The sequence below is a fragment of the Onychomys torridus genome, chromosome 2 (assembly GCF_903995425.1).
Source record: "Onychomys torridus chromosome 2, mOncTor1.1, whole genome shotgun sequence".
NCBI classification, from domain to species: domain Eukaryota; kingdom Metazoa; phylum Chordata; class Mammalia; order Rodentia; family Cricetidae; genus Onychomys; species Onychomys torridus.
Genome location: NC_050444.1, coordinates 30,140,068 through 30,155,908, shown reverse-complemented (window position 1 = coordinate 30,155,908; position 15,841 = coordinate 30,140,068). Strand labels below are relative to the sequence as shown.

Sequence of the window (15,841 nt, the reverse complement as noted above, 5' to 3'; positions counted from 1 at the left end):
CATGGAAGGTGCCCTCACCACATTGGAGCAGAACAAAGTTAAATCCAATCAAATGAAGTTTGTAAATCCCTTTGTGAGATGGGAAACATGATGCAAAGAAGTTATATCATAAGATGGTTGGAAACATGGGAGCCCTGGAAGAAGGAAGACAATTCTTTCCACGAGACAGTCATAAACTGAGGTGGGGAAGATAAAGTGATCAAGATGATGATTATCATGAGGTAGGCATAAAATAGTTCCTGGTTGCAGAGGCAGCTGTTTTAGACCCCCGTGGGCACTGGTCCTATAAGCTCAATGGAAACTGGGGAGGTAGAGCCTCACTGGAGTGATGCATGTATCTTATGTCCACCTCTGGGTCTGGCAAGCTGTGTCGGCGCAGGAATAAGCTAAAGGAGAAGCAAACTGGCAGCTCAGAACCAATAGCTGAAGTATGGATGCAGGGGCCTGTCACCCTGGGTTGCAGGGACCCTGCAATAAGAGGTTCTGTCCTGGCTTCTTCCTGTGGCAGGCACTCTGTACCAGGGCTGGAATTCTAGTAGGACATTTCAATTTTCTCATGTGGAGTGGGCAGGCAACAGCACAGTGCTCTCAGTGCACTAGAAATTCGCTTCCTCATCAGCTTCTAGCCCTTGAGTGGCCTGGATCCAGAGATTATGGGTCAAACCTGGAGTTTGTCACTAAGTATGTCAGACTCTGTGGATGGCTCATCTGTGAAGCTCATGTTCACAAACCCAGTGGGTATTCTATCCAAGACTGGCTCATTGGAGAAGAGATCACCAGCGAGACTAGCCACTGAATTCGAGTTGACTACAATGTCCCTTGTAGTGGGGTTGATGATGTCAGCTGTCAGTGAGTCTCCTTCTGGGACTGTGATATCTGAAAAGGGCATCACCTCAAGGCATATTGATCATGGTATAGCTTCTAAATCCCTTGCCTTTTTTTTCCCTACACCCTTCTCATGTAAGTGAAAGGCTGGTTCTCTAGCTCTCTTTTTCAAGGGGAGTGGGAAGCTAAGTGGATCTGCAGGGATCACATTGGCCCAGGGCTTCTCATCCTGCTGATAGATATCACCGCAGCTCAGTTGGTACTTAGGGATGTTTATGGTTGATGTTATTTGGTTGCCTGTGTTTTAGGGGTGACACAGTCTCTTCACAGGTATAGCCAATGGTACACATAGTCTCTATGACCCTGGGAAGGATTTCCTTAGTGGCAGATGGTACGTGTTTGTGTATGTGGCCTAGCCAAGGTTGTTCCACAAGCTGGCATATTGTTAGCCTGTACGAGATGTGGACCATGAGTAATTATGCAATGATGATGTGACAGGATTTTGACAAATGTTAGGGAATGGGACATATTGTTTTGGTGATGAGCCTGTACATACCATCAAGGGTAGTTTCCATATATAGGTAAAGTGCCCTGTTGTTGTGGGGCCATCCCTCACCCCCACATTTCCCAAGAGTACTCTTGAATAGAAGCAGCAGGATATACTAGTGAGAAGGATAGAGGGGAGAGAAAAAGAAAATATACGATAGCTTTGAGTTTGCCTGCATCCTAATCCACTGGTCCCAACTGTCTCTGCCCCAGGGTATTTAAAGGAATGCCAAGGGGTGGAGCAAAAAACCTCCCCCCTGGACAGCCAAATGCAGACCATCCCAGACACCTGTAGTCAGGCTCATGGTCCAACCATCCTCCTTATGCAGACCTGCTGGTTAAAGCTAATAGAAAACCTAAAAATGGGCTCCAACACACTGGGTCCAGGACATACAGGATGGTGCCCAAACTCCACATAGTACCTGCCAGTCCATCCCTGCCAAGATCTCTGGGTCCCAATAGAACAAGGATCCACAGACCTCCTTCAACATCTTCCCCTCAGTAAGCTGAGTTGCCATACCAAAGTCACAAAGCTAGACTTTACCAGCTCTGTCACTAAAGATCTTCTTTAATTTGATACAACAATGTGCAATAAGTGTACCACTGATGTGACCTGCTGGAATATAGGTCTTGCCTCCTCCTTTAGATAGCCTATTTCCCTGAGGAATATCTTTTTCTGCAACATACTCCATGACCACATAACTTGTTGTCAGAGTGTCAATGACATGGAAAAACTGAACTATATTTCTGTATTCCAAAGATTGAAGGATGTTTACTTCAGAGATGATGTGAGCCAGAGCACTGTGGTGTTTTTCAAGGATCTTGCCAGCCATCTGTGCATGTGTGGGAAGGTGGTAGGCAATCATCACCTCCCCCAAATGGACCACAGCCTAGAGATAATAAGATCCTAAAATCCTTTTCAAGGACGTCCTTTTCCCTGGGGCTGGACTTGATGTTCAGCTCAATTCCACCCACTGTATTTTATGGATAATTTCAGGGATACACAGTGAAAAAAATGTAGTTTTAGGACAGAAGTTTATAGCTATGATTTCTGTGTCTTGAAATCAGATATACCAAGCAACCCAATGATGTCTTGTAAGTCCATAGAAATATTTTAAAAAATCCAGAAGATAACTGACATAAACAAACTGAATAGTAGAGTAGCACATATTGAGATTATGGGGAAGAGTCCATATTCAGACACAGTGACCCCTGAACTGTTCTACTATATTGAAAGTCACTAGAACTAGAGATAATATCATATAAAACAAACCAATTCCATGAACAGAAATATGACATTTTCTTCTCCTGTGGATATGAACAAGGCGGCTTAGCATTTATATAAGGAAGAGTATTAGTCACAGAATGGAGTGGAGGAAGTGAAATAGAGCAGAAGAGGCTGACCAAAGTGCTGTAGAGGCATGTATGGGAATATTATGAAATTAAACATGTTCTAACACACATTCTAATGGAAGAAAACTGAAACTGAATTTTAAAAAAAAGTTTAAATAAGTTTTCAAATAAGCAATTGAGTAATAATGAAGAAAAAGATAAGACATTCACAAATCAAACTTAGAATGTAAACCCATAATATAAATATAAACATGAAACAGTAAATCTTAACCCCTGAAAGCAAAACCAACAAACTGGAAACAAACTCACTCTAGCAAGGTCCAGTAGATTGGAGATTTCTAGTTTATAAGAGCCAAATTTAAGTCCAACTGCTATATAGGCAACTGACATCTACTCCAAGACACAAGACAGGAACCCAATGCAGGCAGTGCCTAAGATGGACTCATTGCTCACATTCTTCATAATGCCTCCTTGTGATATCACCACAAGCAACCAGCCAATCGTGGCTTTCCAGAACTGACAGTGGTTTTGCTCAGGGTCTGTACCACAACTAGTGCCTTGAGTATTTTTCTCACATCTGACCAAATCTCAGACCAGAATCAAATCTAGGGAGAAAGGGTTTATTTGTGCACAGACTTTCAATAGACACTGAAGCCATGATGGTGGGAGCACCTTGTTCCCTATAGAACTGGTAGTTAGGTGGCTTGTGACACTGCATTTGAAGTTCTCTGTCCCCCAATGACACATTTCCACTAGCTAGCCCCACTTCCACATGTTCCACAAACTCCCAAACTAGAAAGCAAGTGCTCAACACATCTGTCATACATTTAACAAAACCTCTGTGGTACTTTGAATTATAAATGTCTAATACAAACTGGGCATTTGAACACATGGGCACACATTTGATAATCAGTGGTACAGTTTAGGGAATTTTATATGGTGGAGCCTTCGTGGCAGAGGTCAATCACTGAGACTGTCTTTGAGATGAGCAATCATAGTCTTCATTTCCTCTCTTGACTTCCTGCTTGAGTTTGAGGATGTGGCACTCTCAGTGTCCTGCTTTTACCTTCAGGATTCCAGCTAGTGTCACACCTCTGCCCCACCACCATGGGCTCTAATCCCTCCAAAAATAAGCCAGATATGCTCTCTTTAAAGATTCCATGTCTATGAACTTTTATCACAACATGATAGTGACCAATATACATGGGCTTAGCAAGGAGGGCTGCTACCCATCACTACTCTGCCAGTATCACTTGGAAGTCAAGGCAGATTCATTGCTGTCACATAGTCACACATTGACTGTCTCTCCCACTCACCCCCACCAGAGAAACAATGACCCCTGGAAGTAGCCTCAATTCCAGACCCTTCCTCTGCATGTAGCACAGGTCTCATATAAACCAAGCCCACAGCCTGGTGGTTCAGGACCTCCCCTTCTCTCTGAATCCTTGAAGTCCATGGAGACATACTTGGTCTGGCGGGAATAAAACTGTCTGCTTCAGACTCCAACTGATTGGCCATCATTACTAAAGTCCTTTTGCCTGGAAGGAGGATCTCGCCTAGCATCACTGTCCCTTTACAACCTCCCATCTTTACCTCACTCGAGACTAAAGAAACAAACTAATAAAAAAAAGGAGAAATAAAGAGATCAGTATTTAATTGTCTATGACCCCATAGATTTAGAGTAGGTTCTGTTAACACAGGATTGATTTATTGGGACTTTTTTGTGAAAATCTTAATACATAGTTAAGAATGAATAAATATTTTTAAATGAAAAAAAAAAATCAGTGGAAAACTTAAAAGTCCAAATAATAAAACTAGACAACATGATCTGAAAGAACCAATGGGTCAATAATGTCTTGTTACCAGGGAAATTCACTGATGAATCCAGCAACCTAAGGAAATATTGTCAATGATCCACAAATATTCTAGCAGTCCAGAAAACTGATGGAAGGGATACTTTCAAATATATTCATAAAGCAAATTCTTTTCATATAGCTCTAACCAAGTAAAGACACCTTGAAAAGAGAGAAGTATCTGGCAGTGTCCTTGAAGATGAGAAAATCCTAGACACTTCATAGACACATTTGAAAGACCATCCTTGATGATCAGGATGCCTTTGCTAGGAGCATAAGAATCAATCCACACACACAAGTTGACAAAGAGCATAGCGCGCACACACACACACACACACACACACACACACACACACACACACACATCAAGGGAGCACAGTTATGCATGGAAAGGAATGAAATGCCACTGCCAGGGACAAACATGGAACTAGAGAAAGTTCCACTACCACAATCCAGTTCTACAAATACCAAAACACTCATTTTTGTCCACCTCAGGTGATTTTCAGAGAAGGGGATCCATTTTTGTATATTGGGAAGTATTAGTCACATGACATGGGCAGGGAAGTGACATGGAGCAGGTAACTATTACCACAGTGCACTACAGGAGGACTGTGTAGTTCTGATCAAATTCCTCATTGTGTATGTACATACCACCAAAATATAAAATAAACCAGAACACAGCTAACAATAACAAAGAAATGAGTTTGAAAAAGTACGGAATCTCAGTCAGTGAAGAAATAGAAATATAGCCAAATTTTAAAACAAAAACAAATATTGTCAACAAATCAATAAATACCAAATACCAAAAGCCAAACAGAAAACCCGGGAAACTTACTTTTTCAAGATCCAATTGGTTAGGAAAGTCCAAGTCTATGAGAACTGACTGAGTCCAACTGTTCACTCACCAACAAACTCTAAGGACAAAACACAGCCCCAGGTAGGGCCTTATATGGACTGGCATCCAGCATACCTCACAATGACTCCTTTTGATGTCACATGCAATGGGCCAATCACGGCTTAGCAAAACCCACAGTGTTCTATTCCCCACCTCACTTCTTTTTTCATATTTTATTAATTAAAGTTTTTTCATTTATTTTACATCCCGATCCCAGTTTCCCTTCCCTCCTCTCCTGGTGTTCTCCCCTCCCCACACCTCCTCTGGCCCCTCTTCCACTCTTTGGTTGTTTCTGTTCAAAAAGGACCAGGCCTCCTATGGGTGTCAACAAAGCATGGCGAGTCAAGTTGAGATAGGACTAAGTTCCTCCCCTTGTATTAAGGCTAGGTGAGGCAACTCAGTAAGAGGATCCCAAAAGCCAGCTCAAGCGTTAGGGACAGGCCCTGATCCCACCACTAGGAGTTTCACAAATAGACCAAGCCACACAACTGTCACACACATATGCAGAGGGCTGAGGTCTGTTCCATGCAGGCTCCCTAGCTGTATGTCTAGAGACTGTGAGCTCCTATGAGCCCAGGTTAGTGGTTTCTGTGGGTTTCCTTGGGATGACTTTTCTCCCCTGGCTCATATAATCCTTCCTCTCTCCAACAGGATTCCTGGAGCTCAGCCCAATGCGTCAGTTACTGGGTGAAGGCTCTCTGATGACAATCAAGGTAGTCACAAATCTGATTATAGGAGAAAGCTAGTTCAGGCATCCTCTCCACTATTGCTAGAAGTCTTAGCATCCTTGTGGATTCCTGGGAGTTTCCCTTTTACCAGGTTTTTCCATGACACTGAAATACCCTCCTTATCAAGACATCTCTTTCATTACTCTCCAAATCTGTTCATCCACCAACCAGCCCAATGGGATCCCTCATATTCCACCCCCACTCACACCTCCCTAAGTTTACCCAGGAGATCTCTTCTATTTCCCTTTCCAGGGTAATCCATCATTCCCCATCTCCTTTAGAGCCCTCCTTGTTACCTAGCCTCTCGGAGGCTGTGGGGTGTAACATGCTTTACTTTACTTTACAGCTAATATCTATGAAGTACCCAGGGCCCAGGGGCTCAGCTAAGCCAGGGGTGTGATATCTGAGGGGAAAAAAATCTACGTACACTATGTTCTTATGCCTGTTAACTTTATTCCTCTAAGACAAAATTACATCCATTCAGCCATAGCTCTATTAGGCCTTCAGGACAAGACTAAATATAGATAACCAAGCCCTCTTTATCAATCTACTAATCTACTTTATTTCTCTGGGATGAAACCCTGTCCCCATAACTACAGTTCTGTCCAGCTCCCTAGCTCATAGCTCTGCTAATTACTAAACTCCTATGCTTTCATCTTCATCTTCACCCTCTGTATCCTCTTTCTCCATCTCTGCTGCTTTCTACTCCTGGCACTCAGAACACTCTACCTGAGATCTGTTTACCCTCTGCAGAACCACTGTCACCCTCTCTTTTCTCTGGCCAAGCTATTCTGTCCTTGTCTACCAAAAAACCTTGCCTTTTCTTTCCCTGGGCACATGGTTCCCTGCCTCCTGGGAATGTTGTTTTACCTCTCACCTTGATATGTAAAAACTTCTTTTGTTCTCGGTCAAAATGCTCTGGAGAACTTCTAGGCCTCCTCAAGGCCAAGGGATGGCCTAAGCTTCATTAGCATAAGAAACAACACTAAGTGTCTCCCTCCAGCTAAACTCAGCAGGGCAGTTAGTAATTTAGTAGGCTCAGCAGATCTAGGGAGCTGAACTGTTTACCAATTGGTCTGGGCACACAAGGATTTCATAGCAGAAGACAGCTGGAATATTAAAGGCTGGCTAACACCAAATATGTATAATAAATGGCTTTGCCTTTTGACAGACCCTTGGCTGGTCAAAGTTCAGCTTTAATATACAGCTGAATCTCTATGATATATTCTTGTGGGCCATAAGAAATATCTACTTTTGAGTGAGTACATAACATGTTTGTCTTTCTGGGTTTGGGTTACCTTACTCAAAATGATTTTTTTTTTTTTTTTTTTTTTTTTTAGTTCTATCCATTGTCTGCAAATTTCATGGTATCATTGTTTTTAACAGCAGAGTAATACTCCATTGTGTAAATGTACCATATTTTCTTTATCAATTCTTTGTTTGAGGGACAACTATTTTGTTTACAGGTTCTGGCTATTACAAATAACATTGCTATGAACATTGTTAAGTAAGTGTCCCTGTGGTATGATTGAACATCCTTTGTGTATATGGCCAAGATTGGTATAGCTAGGTCTTGGGATAGGTAGATTGATTCACAGTTTTCAGAGAAACTGCCATATCAATTTCCAAAGTTACTGTACAAGTTTGAACTACTACCAGCAGTGAAGGAGTGTTTTCCTTACTCCACATCCTCTCCAACATAAGCTGCATTTGTATTTTTGATCTTCGTCATTCTGACAGGTGTAAGATGGTATCTCAAAGTTGTGTTGATATACATTTCCCTGATGGCTAAGGTTGTTGAAGAATTCTTTAAGTGTATCTGGGCCATTTGCAATTCTCCTATTGAGAATTCTTTGTTTAGATAAGCACTCTGTTTTTAAATTGAATTATTTGGTATTTTGATGTCTACCTTCTTGAGTTCTTTATGTATTTTGGAGATCAGCCCTCTGTCAGATGTGGGGTTGGCAAAGATCTTTCCCCATTCTGTTGGCTGCTGTTTTGTTCTGTTGACAGTATCCTTTGCCTTACAGAAGCTCTTCGGTTTCAGAAGGTCCCATTTATTAATTGTTGCTCTCAGTGTCTGTGCTCCTGGTGTTGTATTTAGGAAGTGGTCTCCTGTGCCAATGCATTCAAGGCTACTTCCTACTTTCTCTTCCATCAGGTTCAGTGTAGCAGGATTTATGTTGAGGTGTTTGATCCACTTGGACTTGAGTTTTGGGTAGGGCAATAGATATGGATCTATTTGTTCAAATACATTTCTCTTTATCTCATGTTGTACTCACTGTCATTGCTGCCTTGTATCACTAAAATGCTAAAAGTCATGTACATACCATGTCTTCTTCCATGCAGTGGTTTAAAAGTTCATCCCCTTTCCACCTGTACGTAATTTTTTAAATAGTATCAATGAGTTTTAAACAAATTACTAGTACCACTTTGTTCTTTCTCTTTGTCCTTCCCCCTTTGATGAGTTATTTGAGATTGATCTTTTATGAATTACCACTTTCATAAATTACTTATTTTCAGTTAAGATAAGTTTAGAACATATTTGTTATTCTAATCTTCTGATATAGATATACATACGCATAAATATATTATATATATCACAATATATGTAAGGTTTTCTTTAATATGTACAACAGAAACAACAGCAAAAACTGAACAAAATAAAAAACTGATCACAGATTTTTTTTAAATTTTGCTTTTACTCCTTTCATCCATCTATCTATCTATCTATCTGTCTGTCTGTCTGTCTGTCTGTCTATCTGTCTGTCTATCTGTCTATCTATCTATCTATCTATCTCTATCTATCTATCTATCATCTATCTGTCTGTCTATCTATTTATCTATCTATCTAGTGTGTGTGTGTGTGTGTGTGTGTGTGTGTGTGTGTGTGTGTGTGTTAACATGCATGCATACTACTGTGTGTGAGGCTAGAGGACAACTTAAAATAGTCTATTCTCTCCTCTTTCTGTGTGGATTCCAGGGATTGAAATGAGGTCATGAGCTTTGGTGAAAAGCACCTTACCTGTAGAGCCATTCAACAGCAAACTTTGCTATTTATGTCCCACCTTATTTTAATAATATTTATTTTAGTCTTTGTGGATTTACTTTTTAAATTCCTTATTTTCAATACAATATATTTCAGTAACAGACCTCAAGATCCTGTGAGAATTAACGTTGAGAAAATCCATATAAGCTAAGCTCACAGTGCGAGCTCAGGCATATTAGCTACTATCTTTACTTCAGTATCAACATGTGGCTCAGAGGCAATGTTTTCTCACATTGCATCTGCTCAACAATTTGCTCATCTTCTCAATCACTTTGCAAATAAGATGTGAAGGAAAAGCACCCAATATTTTGCAGTGTGATGTTTAAATTCAGTTTATTTCTGAAATTTATAACACACAATGATGATATGTTCAAATTTGCTAAATTTAGAATTCCTTATTTGTATCATCTTTTTTGTTATAAACAACAATACAGTTCCATGTCTAGAGAAATGTTTAGATCAGCCTTATTATCCTAACTTTATGTAAACTAAGCAAAATGTTTAATAGCAAAATATTATACTTAATGCATGCTGTGCTCTTCAGAAGAGCAGAAAAATGTTAAATACATATTGCCTCCAAATAACAACGTTTGAAACATTATATATAATGTTGAGCATTTTCCATTCCTAAGAAGGTCAATGATTTTAAAATAATCTTTCAGGAATGCTACAAAAAGCATGGGATTCTCAGGCAGTCAGGAAGTTCCTCGTTTATATAGTTTCCACATTGTGTTCAATAGAAAAAAAAGAGATATTAAGGTTCTTATCTTGATGACCTTTGTTAGTTACAAAGCTATTATGTGGAAGCTAGAAGCATTATTCATATTTGCTATGGCCTAGTTCTGTGCTCAGAATGAGGCAGAAGCCAAAATACCCTGGCCAAAGTACAGAGCTGTGCACAGGTGTCTGGAAAGGTGAATTAAGGAAGTGGGTTCTGGCAAACTCACAAGACTTTGAGTGATAGTGACAAGTAAGGACTTCAGAGTCTGTTAGACTGCAGTAGGAATTCTTCTCTGCCACTTGCTGGTTATAAGATCTTAAAACTATATTCATTTAAAGAGTGAGTGTAATACAGTGTCTCTCAGTATCCACTCTTGTGGGTGCTAAAATACTAAAACCCTAAAAATTCTTATACAAATAACATACTTTTTGAATATAAAAGTACATATCATTTTAAATAATTTAATTAATTTCTTGGAATTTATAAAACTTAAACAGAATGGATACTATATAAATAACTCTTACATGGAATTATTTTTACTTTTTTGTTAATTTTCTTCCAATCAATTACTTCTCCATGTTTGGTTGAACCCAAGCATGCTGTATTGAAGCTTGATACTGAAGACAAATGTCTTAGCGTAACATGTTGCCATAAATAGTAAAAGAACATGTATATTCACAGTAGTAGGCACTGTGCCCACCATTGGTTAACATGAAACAGGGAACCACTAATGGCATTGAGAACTGGATACCCAGGGCCAGTAATAAATCTTGGCTAGTTTAGTTGGAAGCAGTATTTTGCTTGGAAGGAGGCAGGGAAGTATTGGAAGGGGAATTTATAACCTAATGGTCTTATCCAGGGTAGCTTAGTTTTCTAAAAGGAAAGAAAGAGAGAGAGAGAGAGAGAGAGAGAGAGAGAGAGAGAGAGAGAGAGAGAGAAGGGGGAAGGAGGAAAGAAGGAAGAGAGGGAGGGAAGGAGGAAGGAAGAAAGGGGGAGGGAGGAAAGGAAGGAGGGAGGAAGGAAAGGAAAGAGGGAGAAAGGGAGTGAGGGGTAGAAAGGGAGAGAGGGAAGAAAGGAGGGAAAGAAGGAAGAAGAAATAGTCTTGTGGGTGCACCGTTTTAGGAACCACTCAGGTATTCTTAATAGAAGTTCGGTAAAGATAGTATTTGTTTATTTTTTTTTGGTCATAGACAAGGTTTATTTACTCATGTTACATCAGTGAAACCTATACAAGTATACAAGAAATAAATAGAAAGCGATTATAAAGAGTCTTAGAGTTTAGTAAGAAAGTATCTGAGCCCAAAGCTAATGATCATGTTCAAAACAAGGCAAGATTGTCTTTATTTGTCAATATATTTCTAAATACTTGGTAGCTTTGTAGACAATGAATTTTTTTACTTAATTTTAATTGTTGTGTGTATACACATGCATGCATGTGATTGCATGTGTGTTTATGAACATGAGTGCAGGTGGCTGCAAAGACCAGAAGGCATCAGGAACCGTAGTAGGCAGTTGTGAACTGTCCGATGGGTGTGCTCAGAACCAAACTCAGGTCTTCTGCAAGAATAATATGTGTGTTCTTAACTGCTAAGCCATCTCTCAGTCTTTAATCTTTTTTTTTTTTTTTTTTTTTTTTTTTTGGTTTTTTGAGACAGGATTTCTCTGTGTAGCTTTGTGCCTTTCCTGGAACTCACTTGGCAGCCCAGGCTGGCCTCGAACTCACAGAGATCCGCCTGGCTTTGCCTCCTGAGTGCTGGGATTAAAGGCATGTGCCACCACCGCCCGCCTGGCTAGACTTTTGTTTTGTCACATCAAATAGATACATATGTTTAGGTACAGTCCAAGAAAAAATATATTATGGTTAAGCTAACTTTTTGTTTTACAAAAATGTTATTTGTTTCTTTAAGTCTGCCTCTACTGTTTCCAACGATTACTTCAGGAAGCAGGAGTGTGTTAGAGGTATAAACAAGTATGAAATTTTTTTTGTCTTTCCTATAACTCTAGCAGTGAAAAAGGGGTTGTTAGAATCCAGGCAGTGCCCACAGAGACTCAAGGTCAGGAACATACAAATCCAAGCCTCCAGTACTGTCCATAGCACCAGCCATCCTGCCTGCTGTATTGTACAGTCTTCCTATTCCTTTTAGATCGGTTTCTCAACTCCACCTCCCATGATTTAATCTGTGTGTGTGTCAAGGCCAAGTTGGAATTACATACTTTTCATTTTAGTTCAATTTAGATGGAAAATATGTTAATTTGTTGAGCTAACATTTAAAGACATTTAATTCCACATTTATATATTTTTTTCAGATTATTTCTGTGCTTGTATTTTTCTTTCAACAAACAGTATAAATTAATTTTTATTGAGATGAAAGGGCTAATATATATGTACATGTATATTACAAAGTTTCATTGTATGTCTTAATATGCCTAAAATTAATTCAAAAATCTTAAGACTACTTTATATACTAGAAACTTTCAATATTTTTTAAGAAAAACCAGTTAACACTGTGAGCACTATATTACTATGAAAATATACACAACACTTTCATTTTCTCCCTCTTTACTATGGTTTCCACAAGAAAAAATATGTGTAAAGCGGTCCATTCTTTCACTAAACCTAAAACAACTGGAGAGAGAACAGAATGCAAGTCAGCCCCAAGGACTTAGTAATACAGCTGTTTGAAAGCAAGCTTTATCGAATCCTGTGACCTTGTCACAGGCCTCAGGATTGACAGGTCCTGGGAGGCCTTCTCCCTAGGCCTCCCAGGACTATTATAATAGAGAAGAAATAAATCTAACATCATTGTGAAAGAATTATAAGATTTAAAAACTACATTTAGAAATCCACTGATTTAAGAGTATTCTAACAGGAAGGGTATATTGAAGTGCTTGGAGGGGAAAAAGGAAATGGAGAAATGTAATTATATTATAATTTCAAAAATTGGTAAATAAACAATATATAGTTTATGCACCATCTGTTGTAATGACAAATAATGATGAATTTCTAAAATAAGTAGGTTTTCCCCATTGTAATTATACTTTACTGCCTTACTGTATTTCAAAGCAAACCTGCCTGACATATTTTTAAATTGAAAACTTAGATTACTTTCAAAATAACTTTTTATGAATTTTCAAGTAATTGAATTGTGTTAACCAGACAAGTTCTACTAACTAAAACAAAATTTGCTAAGTTCCAAGCTGATTTTCCTTCATTGAATGTTATTTTTAAATCATCTTCAGTATTTGAGTCCTTATTTGGATATCCAGCTACCTTACTAGGTGATTTTCCTATGAAAAAATAACTTCCTAAAATTGGCTAATAACATGTTATCAGGGACAATTTTCATGTAAAAGAAAATCTGTAAAAGAAAATATAATTGTCTATAAAACCAAATTTTCTTACTTAATGAGAATCTCCTTATACTTTTGAAAACTTTAAAAAATGATAAAATGAATTAATATTTTTAAAGATCACTCTGAATCTTTGCCTCACAGTTGTACTACACTAGGAGAAATTAATAGCTTCCTCCACATCATTTTCTGTTGCCATGGCATGGGCATCTTCTGTGATTCCTCTCATCAATATTCTCTTAGTGTTGGGGGACAAGGAGATGAGTGACCCTGAGGGGAAGAGGCGACCTGGTGAGCTCTTCAGTCCTTAGAGCACCTGTTATCCATAGATTTCAAAGCACTTAATCCGGTTTGATGGTCCTGTGAGTTAAGAAGTGCTTTACTACTTGGCTGTGAACTTGTCATAGGTCTCTAGTAGATTATTGGAAAATATAACCCCTGGGCTATTTTTCTGACTCCCAGGTCAATGTTCAACTCAAGAGACAACACTTAAGCCTTCGCTAACAGTCGAATTGGGTGCTGATAGCTGACACTGCTGGTAATTGATCTTATTTCCTGTTTATATGCACAAGCCTTGCCAAATTAAACATCATGCACTGCAGGATCTTTGCGGATGGAGAATTATGATCTTTCAATGAAATCTGAATAATTTAAGGATCATCTGATTGTTTCATGAACAACTGAAGTCACATAAAAGAAATAACCCAAAAGCCTTGTGATAAGATGTAATTTAGAGGCGCTGTATTAAGAGGTAGCCACTTGGGAGACATTTATAGACTTTGACTTTGTAAAGGAAGTTCAGAATTGCCCATGTTTATTAGTGAATGGGAATTTATTTTCCCGTGCTGAATGAGCATTTCTTGGCAGGTAGACTTCGCACAAGCTACAGTGAGCTTCAGTTGGAGGGCTTTTACATTCCCTTCCCACTGAGTTGAAAGCCCTCTTACAGTCTCTCAAGTGTATTTCTTTCCCCACAGAGGATAGCTTTGTGGAAAATTGCTTTTCCTACTCTTGATTATTGAATCAGATATATTCAGTTCTTCAATACTTTTTAAAGTGTTTGTAAAAATAAAATATGAGTATGATTCTTCCTTATTTTTAAAGGCTATCCCAAATCCAGTGCAGCTAAGCCAGGGTTGGAAGGCAGATGTTAGGTAACTGACTTTTCTCTTTCCCTGTAATTTCTCCAGCAATACTATCACCATTGTAATTCTCTTTCTTCCAACATTAACATTGTATCTCAATAGCCAAAGCCATCCCATGTCTTCTTTGAGAACAGGCAGGTTCAGCCTATTGGAGTCATGGAGACCAAAAGTAATTGGCTACAATTCCCAAACAGACCTATGTCTTATAGAATAAAATTGAAATTTCTTTGTTTAATCATTATTAAAATTAATGTGCCCTTGCAATGTTTCTTGTCTTTTAAGTTAAAGTGTATGATACATATATGAAACCATTACACATCTGCTTTTTCCACATTTCAAATTCAAAGTGCCAAGATATTAAGGGCTGCATCACATGGAGTGCAGGCCTACTTTCTTGCTTCAGACGTGTACTGTTCATTGTGACAGTGTGGACAAAAGGTACTATAAATGCATCCTACCACGTTTGTCATAGGGGCACGCCTAGTAAAATTCTCCATCTTCTCAAAGCAATGAAATGTAGTTATTAGACCAGAAAGTTAAAACAAAATCTTAAAAGTATGTCTGTCAGCTTCTGTGTGGCCTCCCTGTTCCTAAGGTTTGTCACCTGTAAAATGGAAGACAAGATTATTGTCTTAAATGGGTTGATATATGTTGTGTTTAGTATAGGCCACACAGTAGTTTTGTGTTACTATTGTGTATTTATTGTCAAAGATAGGGTGAGCTCTTTGCAGAATCTAAGAGTTTTGGTAGAGAAAGACACTAATTCGACCACCACTTGACTTCATATAAATCTAGAGCCAGGAATAATAATGCATTTTAGCAATCCTAGTATTCAGGAGGCAGAGGGAAGAGAGTAGGAAGATTGTGATTTCAAGACCAGCTTGGGCTACATTGCAAGATGATGTTTGAAAATCAAAGCAAATATATATGTATATTTGTATCATACATATATATATAATATAAAATATCATGATACTAATTAAAACACAGATAAATATAGTTGATGAAAAACAAGATGAAAATTGGGCATCTTGTTGGCTTTGGAGTCAATTCCTAATATTTAGTGAGGAAGAAACTTTGATCAGAGATAGAAAGACTTGTAAATTAGTCAATTTATGAGTGAGAATGGCCAAAAGTGGAGAAAGAGTTCTTGATATTTAGGTGCCTAAGAAAAAGGATCGAAATGGATCTAAGCTGTTAAAGGAAACATGCATTTAAACCAGAAAATATAAAACACTGGAACAAAAGCAGGTTCCGTTTATTGGTTCAGTTTTCTTTGTCACTGAAGGGTATTTTTCTCTAACCCTTTGGCCCTATAGTGGGATTTGAAGCAATGACAGGGCTTTCTATGGTTTGATAAGAATATAGAAGGTTT

General features: G+C 38.7%; 1 pseudogene; it reads right to left on the bottom strand.

Annotated features, from left to right (window-relative positions):
• Window positions 1-907: 907 nt before the first annotated feature.
• Window positions 908-4,311, bottom strand: LOC118577831 (annotated as a pseudogene).
• Window positions 4,312-15,841: the final 11,530 nt, after the last annotated feature.